The following is a 16,945-nucleotide window of genomic DNA, read 5'->3' as shown; positions in this document are numbered from 1 at the left end:
GCTAGGAATGGGGAAAGAAATAAGAACCAAGGTGCATTATATAAAGGTACAATTCCCAATGAGTAATAATACAAAAAAAATAAATAAAAAGAATCCGAAATGCTGGGGATTTAGTTCAGTGGCACTGTGCATGTCTTGAAGTGCAAGGACATGAGTAAAACTCCCAGTACTGGAGAAAGAGAAAAAGAGAGAGAGAGAGAGAGAGAGAGAGAGAGAGAGAGAGAGAGAGAGAGAGAGAGAGAGAGAGAGAGAGAGAGAGAGAGAGAGAGGAAGAGAGAGGGAAGGAAAGAAATCAAGTACTCTGTATAGACACAAGGAGGAATTTGCTTTTTGCTTTGAGGGCATCTCAGGAGTTAGCAAGGCCCTCCCCAGTTCAGGCTCAAGGAGGAAAAATATGTCTTCTTTTCATTTGAGAAGAGAGTCCCTGGTACCCATTTTAATATTTTTAATTTTACTTTTTAAAATCCTCATCCTTTCTGAGTGACTGTACAATTATGAATGGATTCCAAGTGTCTATTAAGAGTAGTTGAGATGTTGACATGAAGGAGAGTGCTTTGGAGATGTTCCTTTTGCCTTGTAATGTCCACTCTCGACTTTCATCCACAATTAAGTGATCAACTCTAGTTGACTTGGAGGTCAGCCTTGGAATTGGAGTATTGTTAGCACTGGACATTATTTTTCCTGGATAATTCTTTGCAAGGGTGAATTAAGTCTTTTTCCTCTCCTTTTTTAGTGCTCTCCACTGTTCATAGCACTCTTCTAGACAAATATGGAGTTTGCTGGGTGGTCCACTATAGGTTTTAATTGGTTTTTGAAATCCAAAAGTTGGCACAAAACCAGAAAGGGAACTACTTCTTTTCTTTTTTTCTTTTGGTACTGGGAATCGAACTTGGGACCTTGCACTTACAAGGCAGGTGGCAGAACCACTGAGCTAAATCCCCGCCCTGAAAAGGAACTATTTCTATACATCATATCATTAAAATAAGGGTATAAGTGGCTTAAGTCATCATAAAAAAACAAATTATAAGAATCCAATAGTGGAAGAATTGAAAGACCAAATGGATAAGTAGGTCTTATGGGAAACTCTTTTGAAGCTAGTTGTTGAAAACCCTGATTGTCCCTCAAATATTCTATCATATAATTATTATAGAAGCATGATGCCTATGTGAGATTCACACAGCTATTAACACTGTTGTTTCCACTTCCCTGTCTGTAACTATTAAAATACCCCTGTGCCTCCAATAGCTCTTGGTATGTATTTGGAGATAAGTCATCTAAATGGTTTGGACTTTCTTCAGGATCATAATGTCCGCTCTGGGGCTTGGCTTGAAAATTGTTTTTTTACATTTTCAGTGATCTCATACTGCTGAACTGAATAATTATCACAAAATCCATTTGGCTGCTTTATTTTCTTTTCTCCATAACCAATTCAAAGAGATTTTCTCCAGTCTTTGTCATTCCTTCCATGTGATAAGATTGAATTCTTTCTGCACCGTTGCCATTGAAATCAAATCTAGAAAATGCTGAAGTGTTTTCTTGGCAATACAGGTGAAATAAATTGCTATTTGGGGTTAAATTTGTGGAGGATAGCTGGGGGAAAGCTTAAGAATGGTTAGAACTTTTTGGAGTTGCACTTAAATGACTAATTTCACCAAGTTACCTTGATTTCAATAAAGAATAGCAGTGTTATTTTTTGTTTGAAAAAAATAAAATAAAATAAAAAAAGTGTTGTGGAGAACAGATTATGTGGAGTGCTCCCTTTCTGGTCCTTTATTCTTGTCTATAACATGTTCTCACTCAGGCATTGCATGTGCATAAAGTCCTTTTAGGTGTGGCATCTGCAACCATTGAGCTATTTCTCTCTTGTTGCAAAGAGAGTGAATGTGCAGGTCCTCCTTAGCCATTATTACTTGTAGATGTGGTATTTTATGAGACCTCTTCTCTACTCTTGTAAAATAAAGTAGGTGATAGGTGGATATGGGACTAGTGGTGGTTGGCTTAAGTCTGATTTGTCTTAAGTGGAAGGGGTGAAGGCCAACTAAAAAGAAGTCACCACTGTGTCCACCGTTCCAGGCTTGATCTTCTCCACTGAAGAGGAAGGAAGCAAACAGTAGCAACCACAACACAGAGACAAACTAACTATAGACTCACAGCAGCAAAACTATAACAACTATAATAATGTTAACCGGATCAAAAGAGATGGGAGTAAAATATAGAATAATCTTATTGGTTAAAAAATTTTAAAGTCCATTTTATCATAAAAATTAGAGTAATAAAACAGCTGTGTGAGAGAAAATATCTCATTAATTATAATACAAAAATGCAGCACAACAAAGTTAAAAATAATGTAATTGTTGAGTATAAGGAGGAGATAAAATATTCTAAATTCTTCCTAGAGAGGTGAATGGATAAGAGCTGGTTCTTGATTGTCAAATCACTCATTCTGGCAGCCTGTGGCAGCTGCTTTCAAGGGTAGGGAAAATGCCAGGGCTCCAAAAGGGCCTCTCACTGGCAGAGCTGCAGCACTCCATGGGGCAGAGCTGGCTAACCACTTGTATGCATTCAGACTCATCTATGAGCTTGGGTATGGGGCAGATGCTCAATTCTCACCCATCCCTCTACCAGGCTGTGCCAGGAGGCTGCACATATTGGCCTGCTGACCTCAGTCTGTGCACCAAGGACTAGACAGGGGTCCATGAACATGAAAATCCTTGTGCCTGCTCAGCCCTCTTCTAAGCAGAGGCTCAGTGTTACAGCACTACACTGAGGGGACAGGATGCACTCAGCCCTCTATCCTCAGTCCATAGGCCTGCAGGCATAGCAGCACTCCACCCTGCAGCAAATGGCACTAAATTGGACAATAGTTCCTGCCCTGCTCACCTTAAGTGTGATAAAGGTCCACGTCATGTGGAACCCCTCACACACATAGCTTCAAGTTCATGCTCAGAGGTGGTGCATGCCCAGCACCATGGATTCCAGAATAACAGTCTGTGTACCTTGGGGAGTCACAGACATCTAAGGTGCTCCTTGTACACATGATGCTCAGCCTGTGAGGAAAGAGCAGTCAGACCTTGGAACTGTGCACTGAGGCACTGAGTCCTTTGTCTCCCGGAGTTTGGGCCAAATTTCTATAAAATAGAAACACATTCAGAAATAATATTTTGGATTACTGATCTCAACACAATACTATTGAATGTGAAATGTAAAAATATTCAAAATAGTTTCTGCATGTAAACTTTTTATTTTTTATTTTTCCCTGTTTTGGAAGTCCTTGTCTTTAGTTCTTTATTACAGTTTTCTATAGAAAAGATTCACTAGTATGTTAAACACAGATGCATTCAAGCAGAAAACTAAATAAATTTTCAGCAGGCCTAAATAAAGAGAATTTTTAAAATTCTCTGGTTAGATTTGCAAAGCTACACTTTGTTTGCATTATTTTCTGTTATAGATAAGTTTGTTGAATTTACATGGTCCAAAATCCATATAAACACTGCTTTACACATACTTTCCCCATTTGAAGGAACCCTGATATAATAACAATGAACATCAGAGGAGCATTTAGTGGGACCAGACTCTCTTCCAAGTACTTTAGTAATGCTTCTTTTCATTCTAACATAGTTACAGTATAAGCAATTTTATTATGCGTATTTTATAGGAGAACTTGAAATTTATTTATAATGGTTATCTAAAATCATTAAATTCTTAAAGAATGGAAACAGAATAAAATATAAAACTAAACCAAAAACAACAAAATCACTTATCCATCCAAAAGATTGGTTCATAGGCTAACTAAATCTAACTAAACTAAATCTAGTTTAAAATGCTGTCAGAATTCACATTGAATTGTGAATTAAGGCAAGCCTTTTCAAAGCATAATTAACAAGGCTTCAGATGAATTCAGATTTTCCCTAAAGTTTAAGATCTTCCAAGGTAAGGAGATGTTAAAACCAAAATTCTTCACTCAGTCAACCTGTACTGGTTTAATACAGATATATTACTGAAAATCATTAATGTTGTTAGCATTTATGTAGTATGTACAAGTTAATAGATCAAATGCTGTTTCAAAGATAAAATGTGTATAACTTTATTTAAAATATGGGGCATATCCACCAGCATTTAGAGATAAAAATATTTTTATAATCATTGTATAATATCAGAATATTAAAGAACCCCTTTCTTTGAAGCACTTTTGTCACATTTGTTGAACCCAATAATTATCTGTTAGCAGAATTCCAGTTTTCCCTTTTCACAATTCACTGGATTTGCTATGCTTAACAGTGCCACAACTTTTCATCTTTTCATTAACAGACTTTTTGCTTTAGCAGAATTAGGGCGCTACATTATTTTATTGGATTCATTTATCCATATAAAACATTTATATCTATGTTCCCTTGCCAAAGGTATTTCACCTTTAAAGTGGTATTTTCCCAGAAAAGTAATTTTTAGATATAGAAAATTTTCATTGGTTATGTAGAACATTTCACTGAATATGGCAGGAAGCCAAAAGAACACAGAGTGGTATCCATGGCATTTATCAAAGCAACATTTACAATCAACCTATGGGACAGAGTTACTGCCATATATATATATATATATATATATATATATATATATATATATACACACACACACACACACACACACACACACACACACACATATATATGTATTTGATGACAATTCTCTCCTACAAAGGTGAGTCTAATTTGGTGGAGATTTATTTTGGTGGAAGTCATGTGAATTTTGAACTGCAAATATCTGTAAAATTGTGTCTAACAAATGTGAGAGAATTAAAGACTCCCTGTTGTCCATACCAAATTTTGAACATATAAGATGGAATTTATGTACATCCAGAAACATAAAGTCAAAAACTCTTCTTTAAAAGCAATTTGGTCAAATGATTGTGCTCATAGTGATGGATTTTTTTTTAAAAAAGAATCCTGTGGCAATTTTCTGATATTCACTATATTACATCAATACCTTGAGCACATAGAGACAGTTTCTTTGTGGAAGACAAGAAGCAAAAGGAGGGCAAAAGGAGATTGTTGAATGAAACTCTAGTACCTCTGAACAACAGCCAGAAATATTAAAATGTCTTTCTTTCTATAATGGATGATCTAATAGAACTAGAAAAGTATTCCTTGTCCCTGGTAGGGAAAACTTTCTCCTGTTTGTTTCAAAAGAGTCTTATTTCCATTACTTGTAAATATGTACTAGTAAAAAAATTAATAAAATTAAAAAATAGAAAGAGAAAGGTAACAGTACAACCCCCCCCCACATGTCTTTTCTTGTCCATTTCAGGCCACTTAAAAGATTTGAAGATTTTTACCTCTTCATATCTCAAAATCTTCTTTCTGATGAAGGTAGGTAACTTAATAACAATCTTCTCTATATATATGTACTTGAAAACACAGGTCATTTTTTATGGTGACTTCAGTTTCAATAGTTTAATGATTTGATTACCAACATTTTCAAAAATGTTTTATTCATATAACAGCTATCCTACTTAATGGCTTAAAACTTCACTCTCCAAATTAAGTTAAAAAATTATCCATATTCATCTGTGTACTTTATCATAATTTTCAGTTAACTTATCATTTTAATTGAGAAATGTTTCAAATATCAAATAAATACAGCTATTTGTTCATACTGAGAAAACAATCTTTTACTTTAAAACTGGTTTTGTTTGACACAACAAAGAATATGAACCTGTAGTAGCTTTATACATGAACAATAATAATGTGTGAAAATTGATTTCCTATTAAATTAGGTGAATGCTATTGAGTAAAATTTATTAAATATTACTTGTAGCAATTCTCAAAACTACAGATTATTTATTTTTTGCTACATTTTCAGAATCATGGCTCCAAATTAAAGTAGTATTTTATTTGCACTCAGATTTGTGTGTATCAATATTATGCATTTGTTTCTGTGTTTTAGGTTTTTTCTCTCTCTTACATACAAGTCCTTTATGTTTACCTCTATTTCTACCTCTAGACTAAAAACACTCATTTTAAAATTATAACTTTTAGAATGCAGAGTTTGTTCTTTTCAGATGAAAGAATTCTAGTTCATATTGCCATATCCATTGTTCATATCCCCAAATTCACACATTCTGCTTTATCTTTCAAGCTTCTTAGGAAAAAATTGCAACATGTAATCTAGGCTAAAAAGTTAAATTAAAAAATTTTAAAAAAGATTTCAAATGTATAACATGTAAAACATTTCAAACCCCTTAATATGTAAAAGATCATTTAGTTCATTGATTAATATATTTACAATTTAATACATGTAAGTAAAACTTACAAAAAAGGTTCAGTAACTTGCTCCTCATGTCATAGATAGAAAAATGATAACAATGACTATTTTCTACTTGTGATATTGTTTTCACTTTCTAGCAAGTACAAAAATTCATACTAGACTGTGCAGGTACGAAATAATGTTACCTATACTTCCTAAACCTGTGCATATATCATATCAATACTGATGCACTTCCTGTAATTTCTCTAATTTGGAAAAGCTGACTACAGAGCAATGCTTCTACCCCAGGATCTCACATCTCAGGGCCAGTGTTTTTCCCTTAGCACATTCTGTGTGGACAAGTAGGTGTGGTGGTGATTCACCATGATAATAGGCACAGTGGAGCCTTCAGACTTGGGTTCAGGAGGCCACGGCATCAACACAGGACATACTTTGAATAAGGCACAGGACAAAATGCTGCAGCTACTAAGAAGAAGGCAGTGCTGGAGTAAAATTGCACACACATGAGCTGAGAGAGTCTCTGGTGTTTGGCTGATCATTGAATAAAATTTGCCCCACACTGATGTCCAGTGCTAGACCAGCTGTCACAGCAGTGCTTGGTTATGATGTGATATGTCTGCTGACCCTCAACTGCTCATGTGCTTAACACAGCCATTCACTTTGCCTTTTGCACTGCCTTTCTGCAGGGCCCTGACATGAAACAGAGCACTCTGCAAGAAGTGGGCTCTGCTGCCCCCTAAACTGTGTAGCAGCAGAGGACTCACAGAGTCACCTTTCAGATTAGAAGGAACCAGAGCCACTTCTGTGGCTTGAGGAATCCAAGGCCACACATGTTTTATGGAATGGCCTCAAGATCTTGCTGTGGTTAAAGCATTAAATGAAATCAGTCTGAAGTGTCTTTCCAGAAAGAAGTTCTCTGCCCTACCCATGGACACAAGAGGTGCCTTCCTTTGTCCATTTTTCTTCTAGAAGATGAGGGGAATTAGGTGCTAGCAGCTGTATGCCCTGTCAGTCTTCGTGAGTTTATATATTTGTTATTAGTGTAGAATATAAAAAATGGTAAGGACTAAAAAAAATCACCTCTTATATTTAATGTGTAACATATTTCAACCTGTAAAACTTCCCAAACAAAGCTTTACTCCTTTTGGTGGACTTAGACAACTTGACTGTCTCCTAGGAAAATCAATTTTATTAAATATTAAAATGAGATATGATGCCTCTAGCTTTGTTCTTTTTTTCTCATTTTGCTTTGGATATTCAGACTATTTTGTGCTTCTGTATAAATTTTAGGATTGCTTTTTTTCCTAACATTGTGAATAATGATATTTGATCTTTGATATGGGTCTGTAGATCACTTTGAATCTGTAGATGATGTTGAATAAGATGGACAGTTTAACAATATTAACTCCTACAATCCCAGAACATGGAGAATCATTCCTTTTGTTTTTATTTTGTCTTCAGTTTCTTTCCTTGGTGTTTTGTAATTTTCACTGCATACATCTTTCACTTTCTCAAGTAAGTTTATTTCTAGGTAAATTTTTAATACTTATCATGAATGTTATTGGTTTGATGGCATCTTCCTCCAATTTGTTATTGGTATGTGGAAAAGTTACTGATTTTTTATATTGTTTTGTATTTGGCTATTTTATTAATTTATCACTGTATGAACAATAGATCAAGTAGCAATTATAATATCTGAAATATGTGTTTTTCTGTTCAAGTCTCTTTCATTCCTTGTGAGTAATGATGATGCTTCACAGAGATCAAACCACTGATGTTATTTTCACCCTTTAACCTCCTTTCTCCCTAGAGCTCCTGCTGGTCAGTGCAGCATATATCAGCATCAAAGTCCTTTTCTGCCTCCCTTTCACATTCATTTGTTGCTGTAGGTAACCATGGCAGTAGAGTCAGGGTAACATGCTAGACATGTCTAAAGCCCATGTACAATTTGAGAAAGAACTTTGTATTTTATTTAAGGGGAGTGGATGAGCCAATGATGAAAGTTTTAGAGCAGGAGGAAATGAACAAAAAGGTTTGCATTGATAAATCAGGAAGCAATCAGGATTACCTTTTGAAAAATCAAGGAAACAAAAGTTTATTTAATGAGAGAAAGAATAAGGGAACTTCAATTTATTATTTGGGATATTGTTATTATTGATGGAAGGAAGGAAGTCCTTTCATTTGTCTTTCTATTGGGTTTTTCATTTTTTGGAAACCACAGTGAAATAAATATAACTCCTGTTCTTTTTTTGAGGAAATTATTTAGAAAATACTAAGGCTCTATAAAGTTAAAAATAAATCTGTGATACAATTAAATCTAAATCACAAAATTCTAAGTCAGCATTTCTTCCCGATTGTTTTTGGTTCTGGTATAAATAACAAAAACACAATGCTGGTATGACAAGTAATTTCAAAAGAATAAAGTTAACCCCATCAATTGGTAAAACTAAAAGTTTATAAAAGTATTTTTATCTATAATTTTCTACCTATAAATTCCTGTGTAGAGTATGTGCTATCTTGGTTAGGAGGAAGAATTTTGAATAATATCCGAGATTTAATATCCAGTACATATAAACAAATTGTGAAATAAGACTTTTAGATGATATAATCCACCTTTTTCTCTGGTTTTCCATTTGCAGAATCCAACTAATAGGATGCATGGAGAAGAGCAACAGCACAACAGACTTCATTCTCCTGGGACTCTTTAGGCACATGAGACTCCACCTCTTTCTCTTTGCATTGGTGCTGGCTGTAGCCATTGCTTCCCTCTTGGGAAATGCCCTCATGGCTCTCCTGATTCACCAGGACCCCTGGCTCCACACTCCCATGTACTTCCTGCTGAGCCAGTTCTCCCTCATGTACCTCAGGCTGGTCCCCACCACTGTGCCCAAGATGGCTGATGGCTTTCTTGCTGGAAAGGTATCTGCATCCCCAGCCGGCTGTGTGTTGCAGATCTTTGTTTCCCTCACCCTGGTGGTGGGGAGAGTTTCCTCCTGTCAGCCAAGTCCTATGAGTGCCATGTGGCTCTCTGTTGCCCTCTGAGATACTCTACCCTCATGAGCAGGCAGTTGTACTTGCAAATGACCATGGCCTCTTGGTACCTAGGGGCAGCTGATGGGCTCATGCAGGCTGTTGCTACCCTGAGCTTCACCTATTGCAGTGCTTGCAACATTAATCAATTAATCATTTCTTCTGTGAGGCCATCATGCTGGTGCAATTGGCCTGTAGTGACACCTGTGTCTTTGAAAATGTCATGTTCATCTGCTGCATCCTGATGCTACTGATTCCCTTGTCCCTCTTCCTGACTTCCTACAGCCTCATCCTCAGTGCTTTCCTTTACATGTACTCCATAGAAGCCTGCAAGTAGGCCTTTGCCACATGCTCCTCCTATTTGGCTGTGTTAGGAGTCTTTTATGGCCCTGCCATCATCTACATGGGACTCAAGTCCTACAGGTCACCTGACCACAATAAGGTTGTGTCTGCCTTCTACACCATCTTCACCCCTATGCTAAACCCCATGATCTACACTCTGAGGAACAGCAAGGTCAAGGGAGCCCTGAAAATGTGGTTGGGAAAATAAGACACCCTAAAACACCAGCAAACTTAATTCCACTCCTCACTATGAATCTAAATTCCTTGTAACTTTTTAAATATATTGTAATTTTCCTACTTTAGTATTACATAAAAAGAAAGTTAAGTTTATATATCAGTTTCCTAAGAAATATTTAAGAATTAAGTGAGTAATTGGATTTTTGATACAACACATTTTGGGAATGTATTATTTATTATGATTCTAGGTAAGCAGTTTTTATATACCATAAACACATGAAATTGTAAATTTTATTGATGTCATCACCTTTCTAGGTTAAAAAATAAAGGCATGATAAATATATGAAAAAATGTTCAATATCACTTATAGTTTGAGAGATGGAAATTTCAGCAACTCTGAGATTCTACCTCACTCCAGAAAGAATGGCTATTATCAACAAATCAACTAATAAGAAATGCTGGAGGAGATATGTGGAAAAAGGAACCCTGGAAGGGAGAGAGAGTGGAAGGAAGGGACAAGGAAAAAAAGTAAAAATAGGAGAAAAAATTGAAACAAATCTTTTCTATATAGGGAGGGGAGGAGGTCTTGAGAAGAGGAGGGAATGGGAAAAAAAGGACAGGATGTATCATATACAGGTGCAAATTCTCTATGATCAGTGTTATCATTATGTATATGTAAAACATACTAATAAATGTTTTGCTAAAAATATATATATATAAATTTTTAAAGGGCATGTAAAAAGTATTGTTCTCAATGTTACACAGGAGGAAAATATTAATATTTTACTTTTTCCTCTAACCTAGCATATATTATTTATGGCATGCCATTTATTTTAATGTTGTTCCCTATATGTACAGTGTATGAACTTCTAAGACATATACCAATTCCTATAAAGATAAACAAGGTCATTGCTCTTTTGTTGCAATTTAAAACACGGACAGTGGATATCAGTAAGATAGAGGAAAAAAGTTACCTACTCTTATCTCTATACCTCAAAACTTCTGTACCCTTGCATTGACAAAATCTGTCTTTGCTCCCTCAGGCACCTTTTAGGAGATTATGAAACTGGTGCCCAAGTCCTAGGAGGGCAGTTTTGAGAGTGAAGACTGACAGGCAGCAACAAAAAGAGAAGGTGTGCTGCTGGGTTCAGGTGTGGAACTGGTCCTGCTGATACTCACCAAAGTGTGTGGCTGCAGCCTCTTTGGCCAGGACAAACATGAGTACCTGAACCACTGAGATGGCCTCAGCATCTCCTGGGTTTCAGTTGGACATCCACATGTCCAGTCATGACTTTTCAACCCCTGCTGTAGTCTGGAAGGTCTCTCAGCTGTGTGGAGCAGGATAAGTGTCCACAGTCCTGATCCAATGGATGAGCTCATCAGCCTCCACCCACCATGGATTTTGGGGGAAAGGGTCAGTATTGGCTCCAGTACAGTTCCCTCCAGCCAGAAAACCACCCTGGGTAGAGACCTGCTGAGAGGTATGTGGCTGCCTGGTAATGACCAGTGCCCTCTGTGACACAGGGGTCCTGAGCAGGTCATGTGTAGTCTTCTTGCCTTGCCACTTCAGTAGGAAAACCACTCTGTTCATGCAGGGAATGTGATGTCCCTGTCTGGGTAAGTAGGACAGGAATTGAGCTAGCATCCCACACAGCCTCTCGCCACATTGTTTGGTCTTCCACCAACATAGAAGGCACCCCAGGAATGGTGGTGAACTTTGGTTTAGGGTACACTAGTTCTGAAGGGTCTGCAGTGGCCAGAGTGGTGATGATGCAAGCAGCAGTGTGTTCAAAGTCTCTGGAAGGCCCACTGAGGAAAATCAAGCACACAGACAGTGTGTAAAAAGTGAATGTCTGTGGGGAGTGGTGTCAGCCAAAAAGCTTCATTTTAATTTAACCCTCTGTTATAACTAGCCAGGAGACTATGTAATGGGGAACCGTGTCTCCACTAACTCTGATGTTTCCCTTTAGAGTTTGCCCTAGCAACAAGGTGAACCTTCTGTAATCCCAGGAAACAAAGTAGCCCATGAGGGCGAGGAGTGTCTAGAAAACTAGCAAACAACGAAGCAGGTGTTTTGGATAAAGGTTATGGTTAATGACCTAACTCACTGAATGTATAAAAGAGAGGTAAAAATAAACTTGCTTGCTTGGTCTTGGGAGCCCTCCCAATTCTGTCTCTTCTCTTGATTTTTCTCAGTCCTCCTTTCCCCCATTCAGGAACTGTTTGACTGGTGACGGCTGGTCCACCACAAATGTCAACTTATTTATTATGCTTGTACCCAGCATCAAGAGAACTCAGGAAATTATGATATTATAGATTTAAAAAATAAGGCACTAAGACTGATCACAAACAGACAACTGTGTTCTCTCAGACAAATAAGTTAAACTGTTGTCTGAAGGGAATTAGAAAGACTTCAAGAAAACAGAAACAATGCAGTAATTTACCAGATACACTTAATACAGGGATTGAAATATGAAAAATAAACCAAAACAGAAAATCTTCACCAGAAAAATGCAATGTAGGAAATGAAAGCTGTGTGGAGGAGCTTCAAGTGGATAATTGATCAAGGAGAAGAATTAAGGAGCATGAAGTTTGCTATTTGAAAATAAACAGCATGTAAACAAAAAGCATATCCAAGAAATATATAGTTTTCAAAAGTAGAAAAAATATAAGTTGCATGGGTTAAGAAGTCACTTCACTTAGTTTTACAAAATTTCACCTAGCTTTTGATAGAGTTCTCTGATAGGTAAAATGGCTCCCAAAGCCCTGCATCCTAAAATGGCCCCTGCCTACAGGAAAGGAGTCACTCCAGACCTGCTTTTTCTGGCCTCACCCCCAGTCATAGCCAATCATCTGCCTCCAATATGCTCCCCCAGCCCTTATAAACCTCACCCAGGCAGACTCTTGTTGCTGTTCTCCCCATTGTTTTTGACAGCCTGGGAGCTCTGTCCCTTAATAAAAGCCTTGCCTAAGGTGTTCATGTTTCAGCTCATTTTATTTCTATCAGCTTTCACTTAGCTTTACATAATTATCAGAGACTTTTTGGTGACTTTTAATGTATGCCAGAAACCAAAGTACACTGATTTTCTTATAGCAGATAAGAAATAAATGCAACCATAGTAGGGCCATTATATTGTTTTGCATTTTTATGACCCTATGGGAAAAATAGTACATTTTGGAACTCTCTGGCACACAGGATTTAGAAAGGTTTCATTAATAATAGGTCAGTTCTATGTTATGTTTGGGGTTCTTGCTGAACCAGTGACATGGCAACCCTGTATCACTGTTCAGGGTCAGAGTTCACTGAGTAATCAATCCCCTTTGTTCTTATGTAGTGACATGTCAGACATTTCCTTCACTCACCTAATACAATTCATAGGAGGGGTGCCACAAACTGTGATGTTGTTGTTGCTTTTTAGAAACAGTATATAAACAGAGTAGTGGCTATTTCCGAAATTGATACCCTGTGTTTTTAAGCATAGTTTCATGCCATCCCAAACCCTGTGCCTTCCACCTGGAGATAGTTTTCAAAAAATAAATTTCTTTTATATTGTTCTATATTCTTTAGCTTTTCACAACATTGTTATAGCTCCATTTGCTCCCTTCAGGGAAAATCACTTAACAGCACTGTGACAATAGCCAGAATTCCTAGGCACCTCCACTCTAAGGTGAAGTAGTGTAAAGGCAATGCTAACACAATTGTTGGGGAGGTATTTCAAAGTTATGAGGCAGAAGTGATTCTGCACAGGCTAATATTGGTATCAATGTTCCATTGAGGAACACATATGTGATTTTTGGCCCCAAATTAGCATACTATTAGAAAGAAGTCCCTGCACTGAAGTGATTTTATATGGGTAGGCCCTCTAAAAGACTTGGATCATCTTTTTAAAAAATGAAAAGAGACAAAGGTCACAGGATCTATGAGGAAACCTCAAAAGAACAATATACAGATCACTGGGATTCCAGATAAAATAGAAAAAGACAAAAGGGTACATAAATAATTCAAAAAATAGTAAATATTTCATATCTGGAAACAAATAAATACCAAGGTACAGGAAAGTCAAAGCCATCATTCAGCTCAAAGAAGGTTATATCAAGACCTGTTACAATCATATGCTCCAGGGGGAACAAAAAAAAGAGAATGGAATCTGAAAATGCAAAGAGATAAAAATACCACAGTTTTAATAAAAGGAGAGAAATAGTAAAACAAAAACTGTACATTTGTTTTGCCTTGTACTTAGATGTCTCTCAGTACCCCATGCACTCATGGGTGAGGCTTTTCAGAGCTGGCTGGCTCTAGAGTGTGTGATACTAAGATTGGGGCTGTGTGTAACCAAAAAAATCCACTGTTTAGACTTAGCATATTTCTAGGTGGTACCTCCCAAAATGGTGGCATCCTGCAAGGAATAAAAGGGAAACCTGGAAGGGGGCTGCTTCCCCTGTTTCTATTGCTGCTGCTGCTCATTGCCTGCTTCCTTCTGCCATAGACCATCTCTCCTCTGTGATGCCTCTAGGCCATCCCAACCTGCCATGGAGCCAGCAGACTACAGGTTGAAACCTCTATAAACTATGAGCTTTGACAAATCATTTCTCCTTTAATTTTGGATATCAGGTATTTTGCTTCAGCAATGCAGACTGTAACTAAGATGACACTTTACATCCATTATTGACGTTGTGAATTTTTATGTCCAGTTGTTTATTGGGTCTATCCCTTGACTAATTATTGTGAGGTCTTTGAGGCATTATGACTGTGAGGTTCTTCACATGCAAACCCTTGGTAATTCTGATGTAACCACTTGAATTCTAATGAGAGGGTTGTGTTTGGTCCTGTGCACACTCTGTCTGTCAGCTTCTGATTGAAAAAGTAGCCATGTTCCTGCCTGTTCCAATAAACTGCTGTTCACCACATTGTGATACAGCACTCATCAAAACTACAAGGATGGAGACATGGTGACCTAGAAACTCCAAAACTGTGAACTAAATAAATACTCTCTTTTTACAAAGTTAAATGCTTCAGGTATCTCACTCTGGTAACATGAAGCTTCCCACAAGACTTGGCCTAATATATGCAAATCAATAAACATGATAGATCACATTAATAGAATTAAGCAAAATATGATCATTTTAATAGATGCCAAATTTTTTGAGAAAATGTATTACTCTTTCAGGTTAAAAACTTTTAAATTCGGTATAAAAAGCACATCCTTCACCACAAGAAAGACCGTGTATGATGAATCCACAGCTAGCATCATACTAACAAAGGAAAGGTTAAAGGTTTTTGCTTTAAGAACTGGGAAAAGAGAAGAATGCTCACTCTAACCATTTTTATTATACTATTATATATAATTTCAAAACCTATCATATATTGTTCATCATTTATTTACATATATGTATGCTACTTAGTTACCATTAATATCATATATGTATATATGTCCATATATATGATATTGTATAGAATACCATAAATTTGTCTTCAAGTCTGCTTTTGCTGATAAAAGGAGAGCTATGCTTGCTTGATTTTGTATCCATTTGCATGGAATATAATATTTCATTGCTGATTATCAGTCTATGTGTATTGTACTAGTAATTTGTATAGATTATGTATGTTTCTTGCAAGAAATGTTGTTGACACTTTATTTTTATCCAAACTGTCAGTCTGGCAGTTTGGTGCCTTTAATTGCTAAATAAAAAACACTTGCATTGAGGTTTATTATATAAATGTGTGTACTGATTCTTGACATTCATTTCTAGTGTTTAATTCATTTCTGTTTTCATTGTTCATCTACTATATTAATGGAATTTATTCTTTCCCATGTTTTCTTGGTTGTATTTATATTTCCCCTGCTGGGTGTAAGATTCTTTTTAAGTATCTTATGCAAAGTTATTTGAGTAGGCATGAGTTTCTTTAGTTTATGCTTGGGATAGTCTTTCTTTCATTTTTAAATCTGAATGATAGTTGTGCAGGATATGTTAATAAAGTTTGGCAGTAATTTTCTTTCTGTGCTTGAAATACATTATTCCTTGTCCTCTTATCCTTTAGAATTTCTTCTGAAAAATCTGTTGTTTTTCTGATGAGTTTGTCATTATAATTGATTTGAAATTTCTCTCTTCAAACTTCTAATATACCATGAACAACTTCTTTTCTGGTAATCTCTGGGTTGTACATAACTTCAGTACCTAAATAACAAACTATATTTCCAAATTTTAAAAATTTTCTGATATAATTTCATCACACAGTTTTTTCATCATTAAACCACATTTATTCTGTGTGTTCATTGAGTGCAATTTGTTTTATATTTTGTTTTCTTTTGCTGTCCCACCAATCTTGTATATTCTATTATTTATTATTTTTATTATCATTATTATTGTTGTTATTGTTGTTGTTTTCATTATACCTTGTGTTTAAGCTTGATTATTCTCACTTCTGCTTGATCTAGTATGTTGCTGACGTTTAACTGAATTTTTATTTAACTTACTGAGCTTTTCTTTTTTTTTTTTAAACCCTAGAGATGGAACACAGGGGCTTCATACTGACCTATATCTCTATCTCTTTCAAAAGATTTTGAGACAGAGTCTCAATATATAGCCAAATTATGAAAGCTGGTATCAAACTTGCAATCTTTCTGCCTCTGCATTCCAAACACTGGGACCACAGACATGCAGCACCATACCCAGTTTATTGAGCCTTTCATTTCCAAAACTTCAGTTTCATTCTTTTTGAGAATCTCTACCTCTTTATTCAACCCTTCATGTCCTACATTTATTCCTGAATTAATTCAGTTTTTATTTTATCTTCATTGAATGTACTATTTTTAGAATTATTTTTTATTACATGTATAAAATTTCATCCATTTTAACAGCTATTGATTCACTTATGGAGGGATTTTGTATTTTGTTTTCTTATGTCCTTGTGTTTCTGTGTTGAGATTTTTGCATCTATAGAGATGAGAATTTCTTCCACATTTATGAAGGAGCCTTATGAGGAAATCTTTTTCTCTAGACAGTGTGTGCTGGGGATAAGTTCTTTTTTTTTTTCAGTACTGAAGATTGAACTAAGGACCTTGCACTTTCAAGGCAGGTGCAGCACCACTGACCTAAATCCCAGCCCTGGGTATCAGTTTTTGAGATGTATTAG

At 36.3% G+C, this 16,945-nt stretch overlaps 2 pseudogenes; one reads left to right on the top strand and one right to left on the bottom strand.

Moving 5' to 3' along the window:
* Nucleotides 1-451: 451 nt before the first annotated feature.
* Nucleotides 452-1,694, bottom strand: LOC101719901 (meiosis-specific coiled-coil domain-containing protein MEIOC pseudogene; annotated as a pseudogene).
* Nucleotides 1,695-8,919: 7,225 nt separating this feature from the next.
* LOC106009075 (olfactory receptor 2T33-like) lies at nt 8,920-9,841 on the top strand (annotated as a pseudogene).
* The last annotated feature ends 7,104 nt before the right edge of the window (nt 9,842-16,945 follow it).

The sequence above is a fragment of the Heterocephalus glaber genome, unplaced genomic scaffold, assembly GCF_053883595.1.
Source record: "Heterocephalus glaber isolate CG9 unplaced genomic scaffold, H.glaber_assembly_v1.0 deba00001673, whole genome shotgun sequence".
NCBI lineage: Eukaryota > Metazoa > Chordata > Mammalia > Rodentia > Bathyergidae > Heterocephalus > Heterocephalus glaber.
This window is presented reverse-complemented; position numbering and strand designations above follow the sequence as displayed.